General features: G+C 42.5%; 1 pseudogene; it reads right to left on the minus strand.

The window, feature by feature from the left end:
- LOC101614515 overlaps positions 1-19,584 on the minus strand; it is an 86,298-nt pseudogene extending 66,714 nt beyond the window's left edge.
- Between the last annotated feature and the right edge of the window lie 1,829 nt (positions 19,585-21,413).

The following is a 21,413-nucleotide window of genomic DNA, read 5'->3' on the forward strand; positions in this document are numbered from 1 at the left end:
AGGGACTGTATGCTATTAGCGACATGATGAACTTCAAATTCAGAATGTTGGATAGTATTTATTTTCATTATACTTCCCATGAGTTCTCCAATAAAAATCTCTTCATCCCTATAGGCAAGGTCACATACACACAAAAAGATACCAATGGTATCTATTAACTAAATTTCATCTTTTTTGCAGCCACACTGAATCTAGGACCTCTGGGACTCTGAATAACCCTTTCTAAAAGAATATGTGGTATCCTGCATACTGCTGCAATTTGCTTCTTGTCTGTTTTGTTTTGGTGTCAAACACGTGACTTACAGCTAATTGTCACATCTGGACATTGAAAAGAAAGGTGCAATATAAATCAATAATATTCTAAGGGCTAATATGTCATTCAAACCCCAGCCAGACCATCAATCACCTAAGACACTCAAATACGTGAAACAGATTGGAGAATGCAAAGTGGATGCTGTGTCTTTAAGGCTACTACAGGCTTCTATGGTCAGCAAGGCAACAAAGTGACTTAATGAAATATACTCATAAGCTAAAGGTATAGCTCAGTGGGTAGTGCATGCCCAAGGCTGTCGGTTTGATCCCCAGTACCACATAAAACTGGGTGTGGTGGTACATGCTCTAATTCCAGCACTGGGAAAGGGGAGCAGGTAAGTCAGGAGCTCAAGACCATCCTCAACTACATGATGAGTTTTAGACCAGAATTCTATATACTAAAAATAAAGCAAACAGCAAATACAAAAAAAAAAAAATTAATGAAAATAAAATGTAGTCTTAAGATTTATGGTGCCCTCCCTACATCTTGGTTTTGCACCCAACTGTGTTCTAGAAGATTAAGAGGGAAATAAGTAAGTAGATGCTGTAAAGAAAAAGACATCAAAAGCAGACCATCTCCAGGAATGAGGGACAGGAGAACTGAGCATTTAGTTCAAAATTCCAGAATAATTGCTATACCTGAGAAGATGCACAAAACCCCAAAACAGAGAAGCACTTCCCCTCCGATTTATATTTCATTTGTTCCTCATCCACTTTAGAAAAAGGAACTATATCACTTCCATAGCGGAACCCTAGAGAACGAGAGAGAGAAGAGCATCTGTTAGGCATATGGGGCCTCATTTTCTCCGGGCTGAAATAAGCTCTGTACATACATTAACAACACACGCACACTCTAGAGCCAGCCTCCATCTTCTACTCCCAGGAATGAAATCACTGCCCCGTGTGATCAACAGGGAAAAATCAGCAGCAGACATAAACACATATACAATACAAGGATGATTAAAATTGAATTACATTTTTAAATAGCATCTTCTGCAATCTAGTTACCTAAATGATTAGCCAGCCTACAACAGAGAATGTAGCAAATGCAACATACTATTTATCCTCCAAAGATAAACCACAGCTGACTAAAGTACAAGCATCATTTGTAAACATAATAAGAACACATTTATTCAGAAACCTGGAGACCCACAGAGAAAACGGCCCATAGGAAATTTTCAGAACAAAATGTTCAGAAGCACATGCTGGAGATTCACAAGTGCCTAGTGAGAGAAGCCAAAGCTCTCCTAGTTAGAAACACTCAAGTGATAATTTGTGTATTCTTCTGTATTTGAATTTGTTTTGTTAGGGGAATTTGATTGCATGGTTTCTTTTTAATTACCTAAGATAGTTATAAAATATAGACTCATACACACACACAGACAAAAACTGCAGCCCTGCTCTCTGGGCTTGGAAACTTGTGTATTTCACAAGGAGAAGAGTCATCAAAATCCAAGAATCCTGGCTTGTAATGTGAAGCAAGCAGACACACATTCATGTTTATTCAAGAAGCAGTGCAGACGGAGGTCCAGGAGCACGTTCTGCGACCTGTGTTTGCTAATGTTAGGCTGCTGATGCCATGTACTTAGTTAAAAAGAAATACATGTCTATTTTCAGGTATGTTTTTTAAAATATAGTCACAAAAACTCCAACCAAAAAAAAAAAAAAAGAAATTAGGGCTGGAGAGATGGCTTAGTGGTTAAGGCACTTGCCTGGTGAAGCCTAAAGACCCAGGTTCAAGTCCCCAGAGCCCTGACCCACCATAAAACGCGACTGTCAGAGCTTTCCTTGCTAACAACCAGAAGTGCCACCCTCATCTTGGTCCTCCTTTTTTAGTCCACCTTGGACCCAGCTTCTGAGAATACAGTCCCCGTGACCCTCATTTAAAAACTGTGAAACTACAAAGCTTCCCAAAACTACATCCGACTCCATACGTGAAGTCTAGCCTATCATTCAACGCTCTGTCAGTCCTAGTTCCGCACAGAAGGAACAGACTCTGGAGAAGCACAGTCCTGGATTCAAGTTCTGCTGGCTGTGTGGCTTTCAATATGTTAATGAATATTCCTTTAGCCTTGTTCCTTATCTGTACAATGGAAATAGTATGAGTATCTATTATTTAAGTTGTTGTGACAATTACAACAGTAACTGCAAGGGATGGAGAGATGGTTTAGTGGTTAAGGAGCTTGCCTGTGAAGACTAAGGACCTGGGTTCTATGCCCCAGGACCCACATAAGCATGCAGCACAGAGCAGCGCATGTGCCTGGAGTTTGTGTGCAGTGACTGGAGGCCCTGGCACATTCCTCTCTCTCTCTATCTACCTCTTCCTCTCTCTCTTTCCCTCTCTGGAATAAATAAATAAAAGATTCAAATTTAAAAAGAGAGAAACTGCAGGCTGCTCCTTAAGACATACCACAGCTCCTCCAGGCTCCTGGTCTTGGGCCTTCACTCACGCTTCGCTTCCTGCCACAGCAAGTCCTTGTACCAGGACAGAACTATCAGCTCAGGACAGAGTCAGAGTTCTGGCAAGTCTAGTTCCAAAATTCATGTCTTATGCTACTGAATCCAATTAAGTAGGTCACAGAAATTCTAAGGTATTAATTAGATCCTATGTAAATCCACTGGGAGAAAGAAAAGAAGTTATATCCTCCACCACCTTTAAACTCTACTCGCTAACACACTGCTAGAGATGACGTTTTGTTTTTTAAACCAGGACTGGTGAATCGAAACTAGACTAGTAGAACAGGGTCTGGCCATACATCTAAAGACCTCGTTGTGCCATCTTGGGGCTGGGGAAATGGCTCAGTGGTTAAAGGTACTTGCTTGCAAAGCCTGATGGCCTGGGTTTGAGACCCTAGTCCCTCTATATAAAGTCATATGCATGAAGTGGCACATACATCAGGGGTTTGTTTGCATTGGCAGGAGGTCCTGACGCACCCTTCATCCATCCATCCATCCCTTCCTCCCTCTCCCCCCCTTTATTTATTTATTATTATTATAGTTATTTTGGTTTTTCGAGGTAAAGTCTCACTCCAGCCCCCACCGAGGCTGACCTGGAATTCACTATGCAGTCTCAGGGTGGCCACTAACTCAAGGCGATCCTCTTACCTCTGCCTCCTGAGTGCTGGGATGAAAGGCATGCACCACCACGCCTGGCCATCACTCTCTGTCTACCTCTTTCTCTCTGTCTTTCTTTCTTTCTCTTAAACAAATAAAAATATTAAAAATTAATAAATTTGGAAGGATAAAATATCACCAGGTATAATCCTAAGAAGCATCCTGCCTAAGCTCCCAGTGCTGAACTAAAGAAACCAGTGTCTCATTGTGCGCGCAGGCAGCTGCATATGTACCTCAGAGAAATATCTCTAGTGAACAACCTAGCCTGCCTCCTGTTGTAATCTCTTGGCCCACTGGAAATGTTTATTAGGATACCTCAGAAAATGTCCTCTTTAGGACACTATTACTAGGAGACCTCGAATATTACTAGGACACCTCGGATAGGGTCCTCTTTAGGACACTATTCCTAGGAGACCTCGAATATTACTAGGACACCTCGGATAGGGTCCTCTTCAAGACACTATTCCTAGGAGACCTCGAATATTACTAGGACACCTCGGATAGGGTCCTCTTCCGGACACTATTCCTAGGAGACCTCGAATATTACTAGGACACCTCGGATAGGGTCCTCTTCAAGACACTATTCCTAGGAGACCTCGAATATTACTAGGACACCTCGGATAGGGTCCTCTTCCGGACACTATTCCTAGGAGACCTCGAATATTACTAGGACACCTCGGATAGGGTCCTCTTCAGGACACTATTACTAGGAGACCTCGAATATTACTAGGATACCTCGGATAGGGTCCTCTTCCGGACACTATTCCTAGGAGACCTCGAATATTACTAGGACACCTCGGATAGGGTCCTCTTCCGGACACTATTCCTAGGAGACCTCGAATATTACTAGGACACCTCGGATAGGGTCCTCTTCAGGACACTATTACTAGGAGACCTCGAATATTACTAGGATACCTCGGATAGGGTCCTCTTCCGGACACTATTCCTAGGAGACCTCGAATATTACTAGGACACCTCGGATAGGGTCCTCTTCCGGACACTATTCCTAGGAGACCTCGAATATTACTAGGACACCTCGGATAGGGTCCTCTTCCGGACACTATTCCTAGGAGACCTCGAATATTACTAGGACACCTCGGATAGGGTCCTCTTCAGGACACTATTACTAGGAGACCTCGAATATTACTAGGATACCTCGGATAGGGTCCTCTTCCGGACACTATTACTAGGAGACCTTGAATATTACTAGGACACCTCGGATAGGGTCCTCTTCAAGACACTATTACTAGGAGACCTTGAATATTACTAGGATACCTCGGATAGGGTCCTCTTCCGGACACTATTACTAGGAGACCTTGAATATTACTAGGACACCACGGATAGGGTCCTCTTCCGGACACTATTGCTAGGAGACCTCGAATATTACTAGGACACCTCGGATAGGGTCCTCTTCCGGACACTATTACTAGGAGACCTTGAATATTACTAGGACACCTCGGATAGGGTCCTCTTCCGGACACTATTCCTAGGAGACCTTGAATATTACTAGGATACCTCGGATAGGGTCCTCTTCCGGACACTATTCCTAGGAGACCTTGAATATTACTAGGACACCTCGGATAGGGTCCTCTTCCGGACACTATTACTAGGAGACCTCGAATATTACTAGGACACCTCGGATAGGGTCCTCTTCCGGACACTATTACTAGGAGACCTTGAATATTACTAGGACACCTCGGATAGGGTCCTCTTCCGGACACTATTCCTAGGAGACCTTGAATATTACTAGGACACCTCGGATAGGGTCCTCTTCCGGACACTATTACTAGGAGACCTTGAATATTACTAGGACACCTCGGATAGGGTCCTCTTCCGGACACTATTACTAGGAGACCTCGAATATTACTAGGACACCTCGGATAGGGTCCTCTTCCGGACACTATTCCTAGGAGACCTCGAATATTACTAGGACACCTCGGATAGGGTCCTCTTCCGGACACTATTCCTAGGAGACCTCGAATATTACTAGGACACCTCGGATAGGGTCCTCTTCAGGACACTATTACTAGGAGACCTCGAATATTACTAGGATACCTCGGATAGGGTCCTCTTCCGGACACTATTACTAGGAGACCTTGAATATTACTAGGACACCACGGATAGGGTCCTCTTCCGGACACTATTGCTAGGAGACCTCGAATATTACTAGGACACCTCGGATAGGGTCCTCTTCCGGACACTATTACTAGGAGACCTTGAATATTACTAGGACACCTCGGATAGGGTCCTCTTCCGGACACTATTCCTAGGAGACCTTGAATATTACTAGGATACCTCGGATAGGGTCCTCTTCCGGACACTATTCCTAGGAGACCTTGAATATTACTAGGACACCTCGGATAGGGTCCTCTTCCGGACACTATTACTAGGAGACCTCGAATATTACTAGGACACCTCGGATAGGGTCCTCTTCCGGACACTATTACTAGGAGACCTTGAATATTACTAGGACACCTCGGATAGGGTCCTCTTCCGGACACTATTCCTAGGAGACCTTGAATATTACTAGGACACCTCGGATAGGGTCCTCTTCCGGACACTATTACTAGGAGACCTTGAATATTACTAGGACACCTCGGATAGGGTCCTCTTCCGGACACTATTACTAGGAGACCTCGAATATTACTAGGACACCTCGGATAGGGTCCTCTTCCGGACACTATTACTAGGAGACCTCGAATATTACTAGGACACCTCGGATAGGGTCCTCTTCAGGACACTATTACTAGGAGACCTCGAATATTACTAGGATACCTCGGATAGGGTCCTCTTCCGGACACTATTACTAGGAGACCTCGAATATTACTAGGACACCTCGGATAGGGTCCTCTTCCGGACACTATTACTAGGAGACCTCGAATATTACTAGGACACCTCGGATAGGGTCCTCTTCTGGACACTATTCCTAGGAGACCTTGAATATTACTAGGACACCTCGGATAGGGTCCTCTTCCGGACACTATTACTAGGAGACCTTGAATATTACTAGGACACCTCGGATAGGGTCCTCTTCCGGACACTATTACTAGGAGACCTCGAATATTACTAGGACACCTCGGATAGGGTCCTCTTCCGGACACTATTACTAGGAGACCTTGAATATTACTAGGACACCTCGGATAGGGTCCTCTTCCGGACACTATTCCTAGGAGACCTTGAATATTACTAGGATACCTTGGATAGGGTCCTCTTCAGGAACTTCAGGTTTCATCATCATCATTTAAGGAATAAACTGTTTCTTTTTGTATATCTTCTTTCTTTAGGCTTGTTGCATCCACAACTGTCCAACTCTTTTTAGCTCTTTCCCATACAATCTTATTTCCAAAAGACAGATAAAGGGAAAATTATACAGGATCTCATTGAAAAGAGGATAAAAACTTAAAATACTTTCTGAACAATCACTCTAGCTATAGCATTTAGGTTGTTCCTGCTTGTTATGCCACTTCTATTTATTTCATTATTTGGGAATACCTTGTAACCATTTCTATTGTCCCTTTTCCCCTTGGTTATCTGCAAATATTAATTTCTGAATACACAAATAATTTCTATACAAATTTTCTGATTGCCTAATAATAATAATACATTTTAATTATAGTTTTTCAGTCAAAAGAAAAAAGGGAGGAGGCTGCAGAGATGGCTTAGCAACTAAAGTTCTTGCCTGCAAAGCCTAAGGACCCATGTTCTATTCTCCCAGAACCCATGAAAGCCAGGTGCACAAGGTAGCACTTGCTTCTGGAGTTCGTTCACAATGGTTAGAGGTCCTGGCATGCCCATTCTCTCTCTATATATAAATAAATAAATAAAAATTTTTAAAGGGCTGGAGAGATGGCTTAGCAGTTACAGTGCTTGCCTGTGAAGCCTAAGAACCCACGTTTGAATCTCCATATCCCTTATAAGCCACTCATACAAAGGAGAGGCAAGCACAAGGTCGCACATGCCCACTAGGTGGCGCAAGCACCTGGAGTTTGATTTCAGTGGTTGAGGCCCTGGCTGCCAATTCTCATTCATTTTCATTCTCTCTGGCTCTCTCTCTTCCTGAAATAAAATTTAAAAAATGAAAAAGGGAAAAGACTATTCTCATCCCTAGGAACACTCTTCTAGGCCTTGGTGGAATCCAAAATAAGTAAAAAGGACCTCCAAGATTCTCATGATGCACTTATCCCATTTTAAAATTAAGTTTTTGAACATTCAAAAATAAGTCCGTATGAAATATTATGTATGAATGGACATATATTACAAAATACAATTTCATACTAACAAGTCATCATTTTTGACATTTCCTAGATGTTGTTACTATCAATCAGATCACTGATAATTGAATTAGGTGTGACTGAGTCTCCAAAAATCTGAACATCATTCTGGTGCCTCATCTATAGTCCTGCTATGATGTGCAACAACAAGTCAGTCCATTGCATTTCTTTTTCCAGAGAGAGGAGAGAGACCTGAGGTCATGAGTAACAATCAATTATCAAATGCATAAAAACAGAAAGAGGAAATCCACCTCTAATATGCACAATTCTTAAAATGTCTCCTTCTTTTATATGAAAAAAATTAAACAGATTAAATAAAGATGGAGAACAGCTAGAGAAGCTGTAATTGTGCTTTGAATAACTCACATGTGAATTGTCAGCTTTTGACATAAGCATATTTATCTGCCTAAAACACTTGTTTAGAAATGCATACTTAGAATACCTTCCAGTGAGTTGTTGGCCAGGGAGGTCCCTGATGCCCCCTAAACATTATAGGCCATTGCCAAGACCCTTGGTTTCCCACCAGGAATCGATGGTAAGACCCTATTGCTAAAGATTCCACATACTTGGGCTGCAAGGCCACTGAGAAATCCTGCTGGAACTGAGCTGATAACCTCCTCCATGTAGACCAGCTGACAGAAAGCTGGAAGAAGCCATTCTGCATGCAATTCAATGGAAGAAAGAGATACCACCAGTGAAGATACTCAGCAGTGGACACTGCAAGCCTTATAATTGGCCAGCCAGGCCAAATGAACCAACAGGTGCAATAGTGGCACATCTGTCATGATGGAAACCAACTGCCCTCTAATTGGACTGCAGGCCTGCTCCATGGGAGGGAATATAGCCCTGATACTGAAAACTTAAAACAGGGGTAGTCATGAGCCCGAGGGGTGTAATGTCTGCTGCTGTCTGGATAAATGTATATACTATGCTTATTAAACTACCCAGTAAGCACTTCTCTTAATATTCATACCCTTATACTAATGCTTCTCTCACTTTTGGTAGAGAATCTTCTCTTTTCAGATGGCAGTGACCTTGGGACAACTCCGAAAGTATCATGGTGCTGGAAAGAAGTGACTAGAGTACAGAGTAACATCCCAATCACACCTTCCAAGGCTCAGGGTCTAATGCGGAAGAGGTGGCGGAAAGAATGTAAGAGCCAAAGGAAGGGTTGGACTCCTTACAACGTGCTCCCTCCAGAAATACAATGGCCTCACTATCCATGACCTCATAGTGCCTGACACTACCTACACAAGACCACCTTAAGGGGAGGGAAATATCACGACATCAAAATAAAAGAGAGACTTACTGAGATGGGGAGGGGATATGATGGAGAAAAGTGTAAAGTGGGTGGGGGGAAGGTATTACCAGAGGATATTTTTTATAATCATGGAAAATGTTTTAAAAATTTGAGAAAAAATAAAATAAAATAAGATTTTAAAAAATGCATACTAACTACTTACCAACTTTTATAGGCTACAATCTTAATAGGCAAATTGGAGCCAATGGTCAGTTGGCAGGGCCAAGGCATGGACCGCCTCTCCATTTTCTTAAAAACACACAGTTGTCACAGACTTTCACTTTATAAAGAAAAATACATAGTGAATTTAACAATTTTAAAATGCTAATTTGGGCTGGATAATGTGCTTCTTTTTCTAGCATGAGAAGTGAGCTGCTGTTGGTCATAAAGAGAACAGCAGGGGACGGCAGGAAAGTGACAACTACAAGTTGGGAGAGAGCCAGAAGATGACAAAGTTGGCCTGGGAGGAGGTAACACTTCAGTCAGGGACAGGTAAAAGAACAGCTCTCCTCCTCTGTTCAGGAATGAATGTCTTACGACTCTGCCAGTGATTCTTAACACTTACTCAGGACCAAGGACACCTTTGAGGACATCCTCGAAGCACATTCACAAGTGAGTTGGCACACAATAGAAAGGGTTTTCCAGCTCCCTGAAAACAATGGACTGAGGATATGAACCGAAGATATCAAAGGGAGGGCACCAATATATAACATCACTGCTCACAATTCCCATAATCCACAAGTTAATGCCAATTCCCCTAAATAAAAGGCATGATGTTTTTAGGTGCAATTGCAGTTAAATAAATACTATCTAGGAGACAGAAAAAATTAGTACACTGAATTTGACTTTTAGGTAATAGGCAAGGTACATAACTTTAGGATTTTTTACTGGTGGGAAGGATTGGAAGAGAAAAAGAAATATAATACAGAATATTGCTTCATTTCAGCAAAAATAAAGATCAATGGGCTAGAGAGATGGCTTAGCAGTAAAGGACCTTGCCTGCAAAGCCTAAGGACCCAAGGTCTATTTCCCCAGTACCCAGGTGAAGCCAAATGGCACAAAGTGGTGCATGCATCTAGAGTTTGTTTACAGTAGCTAAAGGCCCTGGCATGCCCATTCTCTCTCCCTTCCTCCTTCTCTCTCCTTCTCTTTGCAAATAATAAATTTAGGGCTGGAGAGATGGCTTAGCGGTTAAGTGCTTGCCTGTGAAGCCTAAGGACCCTGGTTCGAGGCTTGATTCCCTAGGACCCATGTTAGCCAGATGCACAAGGGGGTGCACACATCTGGAGTTCGTTTGCAGTGGCTGGAAGCCCTGGAGCGCTCATTCTCTCTCTCTACCTGCCTCTTCTCTGTCACTCTCAAATAAATAAATAAAAATAACAAAAAAAAAATAATAATAATAAATTTAAGAGAAGTATTTTTTTAAAAAAATAAGCTGGGCATGGTGGTGTTTGCCTTTAATCTCAGCACTGGGAGGCAGAGGTAGAAGGATGGCAATGAGTTCAAAGCCACCCTGAAACTACATAGTGAATTCCAGGTCAGCCTAGGCTAGAGTGAGACCCTACCTAAAAAAAAATTGCCAGGTGCAGTGGCACATACCTTTAATCCTAGCACTTGGGAGGCAGAGGTAGGAGGACAGCTGTGAGTTTAAGGGCACCCTGAAACTACATAGTAAATTCCAGGTCAGCCTGGACTAGAATGAAACCCTACCTCAAAAAACCAAAATAAATAAATAATAATAAAGATCAAGTCTATTTTTAACTGCCTGTAATCAAACACAGTAGATTTTTAGGTTGGAGGAATGTGGTATTCACAAAAATAAAGACAAAGCAATCAATGACCAACTCCCCTTGAAGCACAGAATCTAGGCCTTGATACAGATTAAAAAAAAGAGAGAGAGAGAGACTCTACAAAGAGGTAAAGAATTGTGCTCATTATCCCCTTTTATGAGCTTAACACATTTTAATTCTCAAAACTAATTTACAACAAACAAAGCAGATACTCTACCTAGGCCCCTGCTTCCAAAGTGTAAAGTCATCTTGGCTTTCAGTGTATTGGGAAGTGAATGTGTCTAAACCAGGTCTAACCTTTCTCATAAGAATACTACAAGTCCATGAATGAGTCAGGCCTAAAACCATGAGGTATGGACTTTGTTTCAGGGGAAATTTTATATAATATATATACATATATATGTACATATGTAAAATTTTTACTTAACTTACTTGATTTATCATTATAATACTTTGCTCATCTTCACAAACCTTGTCCCTCCCTTGAGCCTCCCCTCTACTGGTCCCCTTCCTCTCTGCAAATAACCTTCTGCTTTCATATCCCATAAATGTATGTGTGTATACATATATATGTGTATATGTATTTCAATCCTGATTCTGCAGAAGAGAAAATATGCAACACTTGTCTTTCTTTCTCCTCCCCATTACACTCTCCTGTTCCATCTCTCTTACACACCTCCCCCCACACAGTCCCCATTCTACTTTCATGTCATAATATATTTAAACCTAGATTCTACAAATGAGAAAAATATGTAATATTTGTCTTTCCAATTCTGGCTTATTTAACATGATCTCGTTTCATCCATTTTCCTGCCAATGACATGATTTCATTCTTATTTATGGCTGATTCAAACTCCACTGTGTATAGATAGCACTGATTTTTGTTGTTGTTTTTTTTTGGGGGGGGTCTTTCAAGGTAGGGTCTCATGCTAGCCCAGGCTGACCTGGGATTCACTATGTAGTCTCAAGGTAGCCTTGAACTCACAGCAGTCCTCCTACCTCTGCCTCCTGAGTGCTGGGATTAAGGGCGTGCGCCACCATGCCTGGCAATAGCACCTTTTTCTTTATCCATTGTATTCATTATCTCACAGTGGCTGGAGGCCCTGGTGAAACCATTCTGTCTGTCTCTGTACCTCTTTCTGTATCTGTTACTCTCAAGTAAGTAAAAATAAACAACAAAAAAAAAGTTTTAAAAAAAAAGAAAGACAAGGTAAGGATCAATACATGTGCCCCAAGCTTGAAATAATAGTATTGCATCCTTATAAAATTATTTGTTAAATCTCCAGTGGTTCCTATATATTCTCAAACCTCAATGACACAAGTCTAGAAATAAATGAGACCCCTGTACCAACCTTACAAACTCAGAAAAAGGGTGAATGTGCCATTTGTTCACAAAAATATTTGCTGAAGAATGACAGCTGATTCAAGAGTGGCTCCGAGAAAGAAAGACACCAGGGAGGGCTCCCATCAACTCCGGCGGGAGCAGAAAAGCCGCCACAGCGTCTGCACTTCCTACCTGAAGGAGTAAATCTCATCGAGCCCATCGTCTCCTTCTAAAGACACCATCATCTTCTGCACCATACGAAGGCCTTCTTTCTGCTGCTCAGTCACGCCTTTTTGCCAAAAGGAGGGTCCACGGTGGTCTGAGCGCAAGCTGCCATCTCCTCTGTCCCCAGTTCCATCATTCTTCCCAATTGGAAAGGGCAAGCTATCAGGAAAGATCAGCAAGTTAGGAAGATAAGCTCTGATACCAAAAAAAAAAAAAAACAATGGGTTCCAATCCTGTAATTGTCACTAGCTATGAAAAAAGGTGCACATCAGTTGACCTTACCAAGTTTTATAACTCCCATCTGTCAAATGACACTTATCTACCTTAGACAATATTCAGTTTCAAGTGAACTGGTAAAAGGAACAATCTACTGGCTTACACAACTAAACGATAGAAACGCAGGGCTATATGTGCAGCACGGCTTGAGGAGGACCACAGTCATGGTCTCAAAAGCTTCAGTATCGGAACCCTTCACTATCTCTCTTCACATTCTGCTTTCATTTATCGTGAGCTATTTTCACTCTCTCAGAAAGACCTCTCCCACATTGCTTCTGAATACAATCATGCTCTGCTAAGATCTAAATGCCCCCAAAAAGTCTTACGTTGAAATTTAATCATCATTGTAACAGTATTAAGAAGAAAAACTGGGCTGGAGAGATGGCTTAGCAGTTAAGGCTTTTGCCTGCAAAGCCAAAGGATCCTGGTTTGATTCCCCAGGACCCACGTAAGCTGGATGCACTAGGGGGTGCATGTGTCTGGACATTGTTTGCAATGGCTAGAGGTCCTGATGTGCCCATTCTCTCCACCCCCGCTTCTCTCAAATAAAAATAAATAAGAGGAAAGACCTTTAAGAGGTGACTGTCACCAGATGGAACCCTCAGAAATGGTTGGAACGTTACAAAAGATATTAAAGGGAGTGCTGCTCGGCCTTCTGGCCTGTCTGCCACATGAAGACACAGCAGCAGGACTCATCTTGGAAGCAAAAATCCCTCACCAAACACACACTCTGCTTTGGCGCTGTGATCTTAGGACTTCCTTGCCACAAGAACTGTGAGGAGTTACTTCGTATTTGTACATACGTGCTTAAAGAACAGGAATGGAGCCGGGCTTGGTGGCACATGCCTTCAATCCCAGCACTCGGAAGGTAGAGGTAGGAGGATCCCCATGAGTTTGAAGCTACCCTGAGAATACAGAGTGAATTCCAGGTCAGCTTGGGCTAGAGCGAGACCCTACCTCAAAAACAAAAAACAAAAAAGAACAGGAATGGACTAAGACAAGCCCACACTGCCCAACTCTACTACCTAGGAAGGAATTAGTGTTTAATTCTCTGGCTTCAAATTAAAAAAAAAAAAAATCAGGAATAGAGCTGGAGGGCTGGAGAGATGGCTTAGTGATTAAGGCACTTGCCTACAAAGCCAAAGCACTCAGGTTCAATTCCCCAGGACCCATGTAAGCCAGATGCACAAGGTGGTGCATGCATCTGGAGTTCATTTGCTGCAGTTGAAAGCCCTGGCGCTCCCATTCTCTCTATCTGACTCTTTCTTTGTCTCTCCCCCCCCCCACCTCTCTCTCTCTCTCTCTCTCTCTCTCTCTCTCTCAAATAAATCAAATAAATTTTTAAAAAAGATTAAAGTTCTTGCCTGCGAAGCCTAGAGACCCAGGTTTGACTCCCCAGAACCCACATAAACCAGATGCATAAGGTGGCACATGCATATAAGATCACACGTGTACACAAGCTGGCACGTGCACCTGGAGTTCAACTGCAGTGGCTAGGGGTCCTAGCATGCCAATTCTCTCCCTCCCTCCCTCCCTCCCTCCCTCTCTCTCTCTCTCTCTCTCTCTCTCCCTCCCCCCCCCCCTCTCCCTCTCTCTCTCATTAAAAAAGATTAAAATCTCAATGACAGAAGAGCATTGGAGCCAGGAGGTTAAAGTTCAGGAAGAAATGCTTCCTGGAAAGTCCAGGGATATAATAAGCAAACCAGGCTCTGGGGGAGGAAAAGCCTATTAATAATCCCTCAAGGTCATTATAGGAAGTTAATGAGAGAATGCAGAGCTAAAGATGTCTGACTGACTGACCAGCAGTACTGTAAACAAAAATAAGGCCACAAAACATAAAATGCTTTAAAATTTAAATGTTATTGTAGACGTTGAATTCCTATACTGAAATCAGGAAACTGCTTGACAGAAGCTAAAACTCATTCTGTTCTTGTGTTTCACAGTAGTTATTTCATGAATCTATGTGGGAATTACTAATCACGAAATACATTAAATAATCAATATAAGAACTGAAAACCACTCAAATACATTTTATGATAAAATTCTATATGGCACTTAATAAATGCTTACAATCACATTTATTCCTCATTTAATAGGAGTGGCGGGTTCAGCCTCCGTTTTTCTAAAAAGCAGCTGAGATTAAATAACTTGGCTACAACCACACAGCTGGCAAGGACGGGAGCAGAGACTCAGCGGCGGCCGAAGGCCAACACTCCTGCTGGGGCACACCACTCCTCCTCCAACCCAGCACATGAAGCAGGTAGTATTTTCAGTTCACGCAACGTGTCTGTGTGGACAGATACTTAAAGGCAACTAATCATTTTGTTTATTACACTTTAAGCTTTCTGTGTAAACTTTTTCTACGTCTACTGGCATGACAGATTTGGCTGTCCTGCATTATCTATCAGCTAAAGTGCTTCCCTGTATGTGTGGCACATAGGACCAGGAAAAAGAAAAATGACATAAAAATGGGGGCTGGAGAGATGGCTTAGCAGTTAAGGCACTTGCCTGCAAAACCTAATGACTTGCCAGGCATGATGGCACATGTCTTTAATCTCAGCACTTGACAGGCAGAGGTAGGAGGACTGCTGTGAGTTTGAGGCCAGCCTGAGACTACATAGCGAATTCTAGGTCAGCCTCGACTAGAATGAGACCCTACCTTAAAAAGGCTGGAGAGATGGCTTAGTAGTTAAAGTGCTTACCTACAAAGCCTAAGGACCCAGATTCAATTCCCCAGTACCCACATAAGCCAGATTCACAAGGTGGCACATGCATCTGGAGTTGACTTGCAGTGGCTAGAGGCCCTAGGGCACCCATTTTCTCCCTCCCTCTCTCTCAAATAAGTATATAAAATAAAATAAACATGCCAGGCATGGTGGCACACACCTTTAATCTCAGTACTTGGGAGGCAGAGGTAGGAGTATCGCTGAGAGTTCGAGGCCACCCTGAGACAACATAGTTAATTGCAGGTCAGCCTAGACCAGAGTGAGACCCTACCTCGAAAACAAAAACTAAAATAAAAATAAAAACCTAACACCTGGAGCTCAATTCCCCATACTCATGTAAAGCTAGATGCACAAAGTGGCACAAGCATCTGGAGTTCATTTGTAGCAGCTAGAGGCCCTGGCATGCCCTTTCTCTCTGCCTGCCTGTCTGCCTGCCTCCCTGCCTCCTTCCCTCCCTCCCTCTCTCTCTCTCTCTCTCCCCCCCTCTCTCTCTCTCTCTGCATGTGTGTGTGTGTGTGTGTGTGTGTGTGTGTGTGTATCTATCTGTTTCTGATTGCAAATAATAATTTTTTTAACACCAGGGGTGGTGACGCATGCCTTTAATTCCATCACCAGGGAGGCAGAGGTGGGAGGATCACCATGAGTTCAAGGCCACCCTGAGACTCCATAGTGAATTCCAGGTCAGCCTGGGCTAGAATGAGACCTAACCTCGAAAAACCAAAAAATTTAAATAATAATAATTTCTTAAATGACATAAGAATGAAGAGTCAGGCAATTTTTCCCTGGAAAAATAAATTATAATGACAATTCTGTCTACCCTACATTTGACCAAAAGTAGGACTTCTCCAGTCAGTAGAACATTAAAAGTGACATCCAAGGGCTGGAGGAATGGCTTAGCGGTTAAGGCATTTGCCTGCAAAGCCAAAGGACCCAGGTTCGATTCCCTAGGACCCACATTAGCCAGATGCCCAAGGGGCACTAGCATCTGGAGTTCATTTGTAGTAGCTGGAGGCCCTGGCATGCCCATTCTCTCTCTCTCCTTCCCTCTCTCCCTTTTTCTCTGTCAAATAAATAAAAAAAAAGTATTTCTTAAAAAAAAAAAAATTTAAAGTGACATCCAAGGGCTGGAGAGATGGCTTAGCAGTTAAGGCATTTGCCTGCTATAGCAGACAGCTTCAGGTTCACTGAGATGAACTTCCAGACCAGGCACAGTTATGAAGGGATTTATTGAAGCTTACAGATCCAAGGAACGTTCCATAATGGCAGAAGCTGGCCTGCCTTCACAGGTCCAAGCAAAAAGAGAAACACAAGCCAAAAGCCAAAAGCCACACAGCACAGCATGCTTCAGGAACTCCTGCTAGGTACACTTTGCATATCTTTAGATGAAATCTCAAGCCCACCACCACACTTTAAGATCCACTCAGTGGCACTGCCTCCAGCCAGGTGGCATAAATGCAAACTACAAACTAATAAAACACTGAGTATATTGGGGGCCATCTATTCAAACTACCACACGTACAAAGCCTAAGAACACATGTTCAAATCTCCAAGTCCCACATAAGCAAGACACAGCATGCAATGTCACACATGCTCACAAGGGGCAAATACATGTGGTGTTCATCTTCAGGGCTGAAGGCCCTGGTGCACATTTGCTCGCTCTCTCTTTCTCTCTCAAAAAAAAATTGACATCCAAGGAACAAGCCTGTTCTGAACACAGTGATTTTGTCTTGCTAGTATTGTTAAATACAACTAGATCCACTGATCCAACACAGAATACACCAGACTTAAAGCTATAAACTCTGTATGCTGGTGGAGGTTTTAATATTTCATTTAGTTAGTTAGTTATTTGCTTTTTTGTTTGTTTGTTTGTTTTTTGGTTTTCCGAGGTAGGGTCTCACTCTGGTCCAGGCTGACCTGCAATTAACTCTGTCATCTCAGGGTGGCCTTGAACTCATGGCAATCCTCCTACCTCTGCCTCCCGAGTGCTGGGATTAAAGGCGTGCGCCACCACGCCCAGCTAGTTAGTTATTTGCAAGTGGAGAGATACAGAAGAGAGACCAAGAGACAGAGAGAGAGAGAGAGTAAATATAGGTGCACCAGGGCCTATCCCCTGCTGACAAACTCCAGATGCATGTGTCGCCATGTGCATCTGGCTTACATGGGTACTAGAGAATTGAACCTGGGTCCTTATGCCTCACAGGCAAGCACCTTAACCACTAAGCCATCTCTCCAGCCTGCTGGTGGATCTTTGCAGCACAGGAAAAAACCCTATCATTCCCCTCCCCCCCAAAAGTAACTGGTCAAATAACATGCAAGTGGCAGACAAGGTTCTGTTTCTTCTGCACACTTTGTTACCTGTATCAAAACATAAAAGGATAAAAAGCAGCTCTTTAAATGACACCTGGCGACAGTACCACAGAGCATGCTTCAGCCATGAGGAGACAGCCGAGATCACGAGCAGGGAGCAGACACTGAGCCCCCTTCTGCAGTGCTGGAAAACTTCAAGTCGACAGCAAGTGTCACTTCAAAAGCACTTAATTTCTCTGAAGTACCGCCTTAACAAGTACCAGTTTGATGGGTTATTCTCCACTCTTTTCTATACTGCCACAGAGAGAACTCCCTCTGCAATTTTAGGAGGTGCATACATGAGAGGGGTTCTTGATTCCCCATAGAAGAGGCCAAAGGCTCACCATTCGGAGCTAGAGGCTTTTCGGTACAGCTCTCAATTTGAAAAATGAATGCCCCTGATAAGATCAATAATTCAACATCCCCTATTACTACCACTTTGAGTAAAAACAGGACAAAAAGAAATAGGTTTCAAATGCAGAAGGAAGGATTAGTATAATGCAAAATTTTTAATGGAGAATGTAAGATAAAGTAAATACTGGAAGGGAAATTCAAGTTGCTAGGCAATAATAAACTATGAAATATATATTTTCTTCACAAATTTGTATACCCCATCTCTAAATACACAATAAGCACATTGTGTTTGATTAAATGTGCAAGCATCCTTTAGATCTGAGAAAGTGTTACTGACAGGTGCTGTATGTTAGGATTCCCAGCATGAAAGTTTTGTCTACCCAGATTTTAGCACTGTGTGCAGGACAAGGTTCTCTGAAATTTTAAGAAACCATCTGTTTGCTAATGTCTTCTATGCAGAAGGAGATAAACTGAATATCCTCAAAAGATGTCTGATGCCTTAATTCTTTGATCTACAAACAGTACACAAATGATTGGCTACCGAGTCAGTCTCTCTGTATTACTGTGTCACTCGCCTCCTTATTAGCCTGACGCAGAGAGCTCCACAAAGAATTATCAGGACAGGGAATCTGGGCAGTCAGTCTGCTAACAGATCACAACCCCGCCAAAAGAGAGAACTCCCGTGAACCAGTCTTTTATAAAGGTCTCACTCACTGCATGATGGATGACAAGATTTGTCTGTACATGTTACTCTTAGGATCTTACAAGAACTGAAGGGAGATGCCAGATTTCTTCAAGTTTGAATTATTATATCCAGCTGATCTTTGCTGAAGGGACTGCTGAGGTCAGTGAACACTCCAATGTGTCTCTTCTCAAACTTCTTTCCTCTAAAAAAGAGAAAAATATTATATGAAGAAATCATTCTCTTAGGCTGGAGAGATGGCTCAGCAGTTAAATGCACCTCCTTGCCAAACCTGCCCGCCTGGGTTCAGTTCTCCAGTGCCCATAGAAAGCCACGTGGCGCATGCTTCTGAAGTTCATTCACAGTGGCTAGAAGCCCTGGTACACCCATTCTCTCTCAAATAAACAAGTGAAATACTACAAAATCAAAAATATATGAAGGAAACTAAAATAAATCAAATACTTATTTCTCCCAAAGAAATTCCCACCAAATGTAGATCTTCCTTTTGTGTAAAACTTTTAAAAGCAAGAGACTGAACCACTGACTTCTATCAAATGTTCATTTTGCCAAGCTAATGTGCTATTTGATTAACATACCCTAGTATAATAAATGTATCAGCCCACACACACGCTTCAGGCCAGACTCAGCTCTGGCTTTCTTCAGGTGAGACACTTACACAGTTTCCCGCTGAATCAGATCCATGCACACGATCAGTGCATCCAGGACTCCGCGAGTTAAGGCCAGAGACAGTGCCAACAGTCCCTTCATCCCATTCACAAGCAACGTTTTCTTCAGCAAAATCCACAGGACTGGAAATTGTAGACATTGGGCTGTAGGATGTCGTAAAAGGACTTCTCCAAGCATCCTTCTTCCAGTTTCTTTTCTTTTCTTCTTTTTTTTTTTTTTTTTTTTTTGTTTGTTTTCCAAGGTAGGGTTTCACTCTTGCCCAGGCTGACCTGGAATTCACTATATAGTCTCAGGAAGGCCTTGAATTCATAGAGATCCTCCTACCTCTGCCTCCTGAGTGCTGGGATTAAAGGTGTGCACCACCACGCCCAGCTCAGTTTATTTTCTTAATGTATATTCACAAATACTACATATCAAAGTATATAGCATGGGGCTAGGAAAATGGCTCAGCAGTTAAAGGCACTTGCTTGCAAATCCTGCCAGCCCAAGCCACTCACATAAGCCAGATGCAAAGTGGCACAAGCATTTGGTGTTTGTTTGCAAGGCAAGAGGACTTGGTGCACCCATATACACACACATGCAAATAACTATAAATATATATATACATACACACACACACACACACACACACACACACACACACTTTTCATTTATTTATTTATTTGTTTATTTATTTATTTGGTTTTTCAAAGTAGGGTTCCCAGGCTGACCTAGAATTCACTATGTAGTCTTAGGATGGCCTCGAACTTATGGTGATCCTCCCACCTCTGCCTCCTGAGTGTATTAACAATTTTAATACATATACATAATGTATTTTGATCATAGTGCCTTTTTGATTGTTTTAATTTGTATCTTGTACATGCCAGGATATATACATTAAAAAATTATTTATTTATTTGTGCTGGGCGTGGTGGCACACACCTTTAATCACAGCACTCGGAGGCAGAGGTAGGAGGATTGCCGTGAGCTCAAGGCCACCTTGAAAATACAGAGTGAATTCCAGGTCAGCCTCGACTACAGTGAAACCCTACCTCAAAAAGTTAAGATAATAAAATTGTGAATAAATAATATTTTTGTTTGAAAAAAATAAAAAATGACTACACACTTCATTCATTTAACTAAAACTAATGATGCCACTTAACAGTAGCTAGAACTCATTTTGGGTGATTATGGTCCAAAAAGCATCATTTGCAAGTCACTCAAAGCACAGCAGCACCTCCCAGTGGTAAACGATGGTACTACCAGGTGTTTGGAAAAATATGACTATGCTCTTAAAATTAGGGCCATCCTGGCAGAAATTTAAAATCTCAATTTGAGCCGGGCGTGGTGGCGCACGCCTTTAATCCGAGCACTCGGGAGGCAGAGGTAGGAGGATCGCCATGAGTCCAAGGCCACCCTGAGATGACAGAGTTAATTCCAGGTCAGCCTGGACCAGAGTGAGACCCTACCTCGAAAAACCAAAAGAAAAAAAAATCTCAATTTGAAATAAAAAATCTGTCTAGATATAATCTGAATTTTGGCATAAAAACATCCTCCACCCATAAAACAAAGTAGGAAAAAACAAGCGCAGTGGTGCACGCCTTTAATCCTAGCAATTGGGAAGCAGAGTAGGAGGATCATCACGAGTTCTAGACCAGCCTGGGAATACAGAGTGAGTTCCAGGTTAGCCTAGGCTAGAGTGAGACCCTACCTTGAAAAAGTAAAACAAACCGGGCATGGTGGCACATGCCTTTAATCCCAGCACTTGGGAGACAGAGGTAGGAGGATCGCTGTGAGTTTGAGGCTACTCATCATGGAGCTTCCGCTCGAGCCTATAAGCCAAAATAAGCCTCTTTTTCCTACCAGCAATGAGCACCTGACTGCAACAGTAAATGACATGGTAGAGTCCAGATTCAAACTCAGGCCATCTGGCCTTAGAAAGTGTGCTTTTAAACCTTGTTTTATATCGTGTTTTGTTTCTACTAGAAAAACTGCAATATCCAGTGCAGGGATCAGAAGAGAGAAAG

Source organism: Jaculus jaculus, chromosome 4 (assembly GCF_020740685.1).
Source record: "Jaculus jaculus isolate mJacJac1 chromosome 4, mJacJac1.mat.Y.cur, whole genome shotgun sequence".
NCBI classification, from domain to species: Eukaryota; Metazoa; Chordata; class Mammalia; order Rodentia; family Dipodidae; genus Jaculus; species Jaculus jaculus.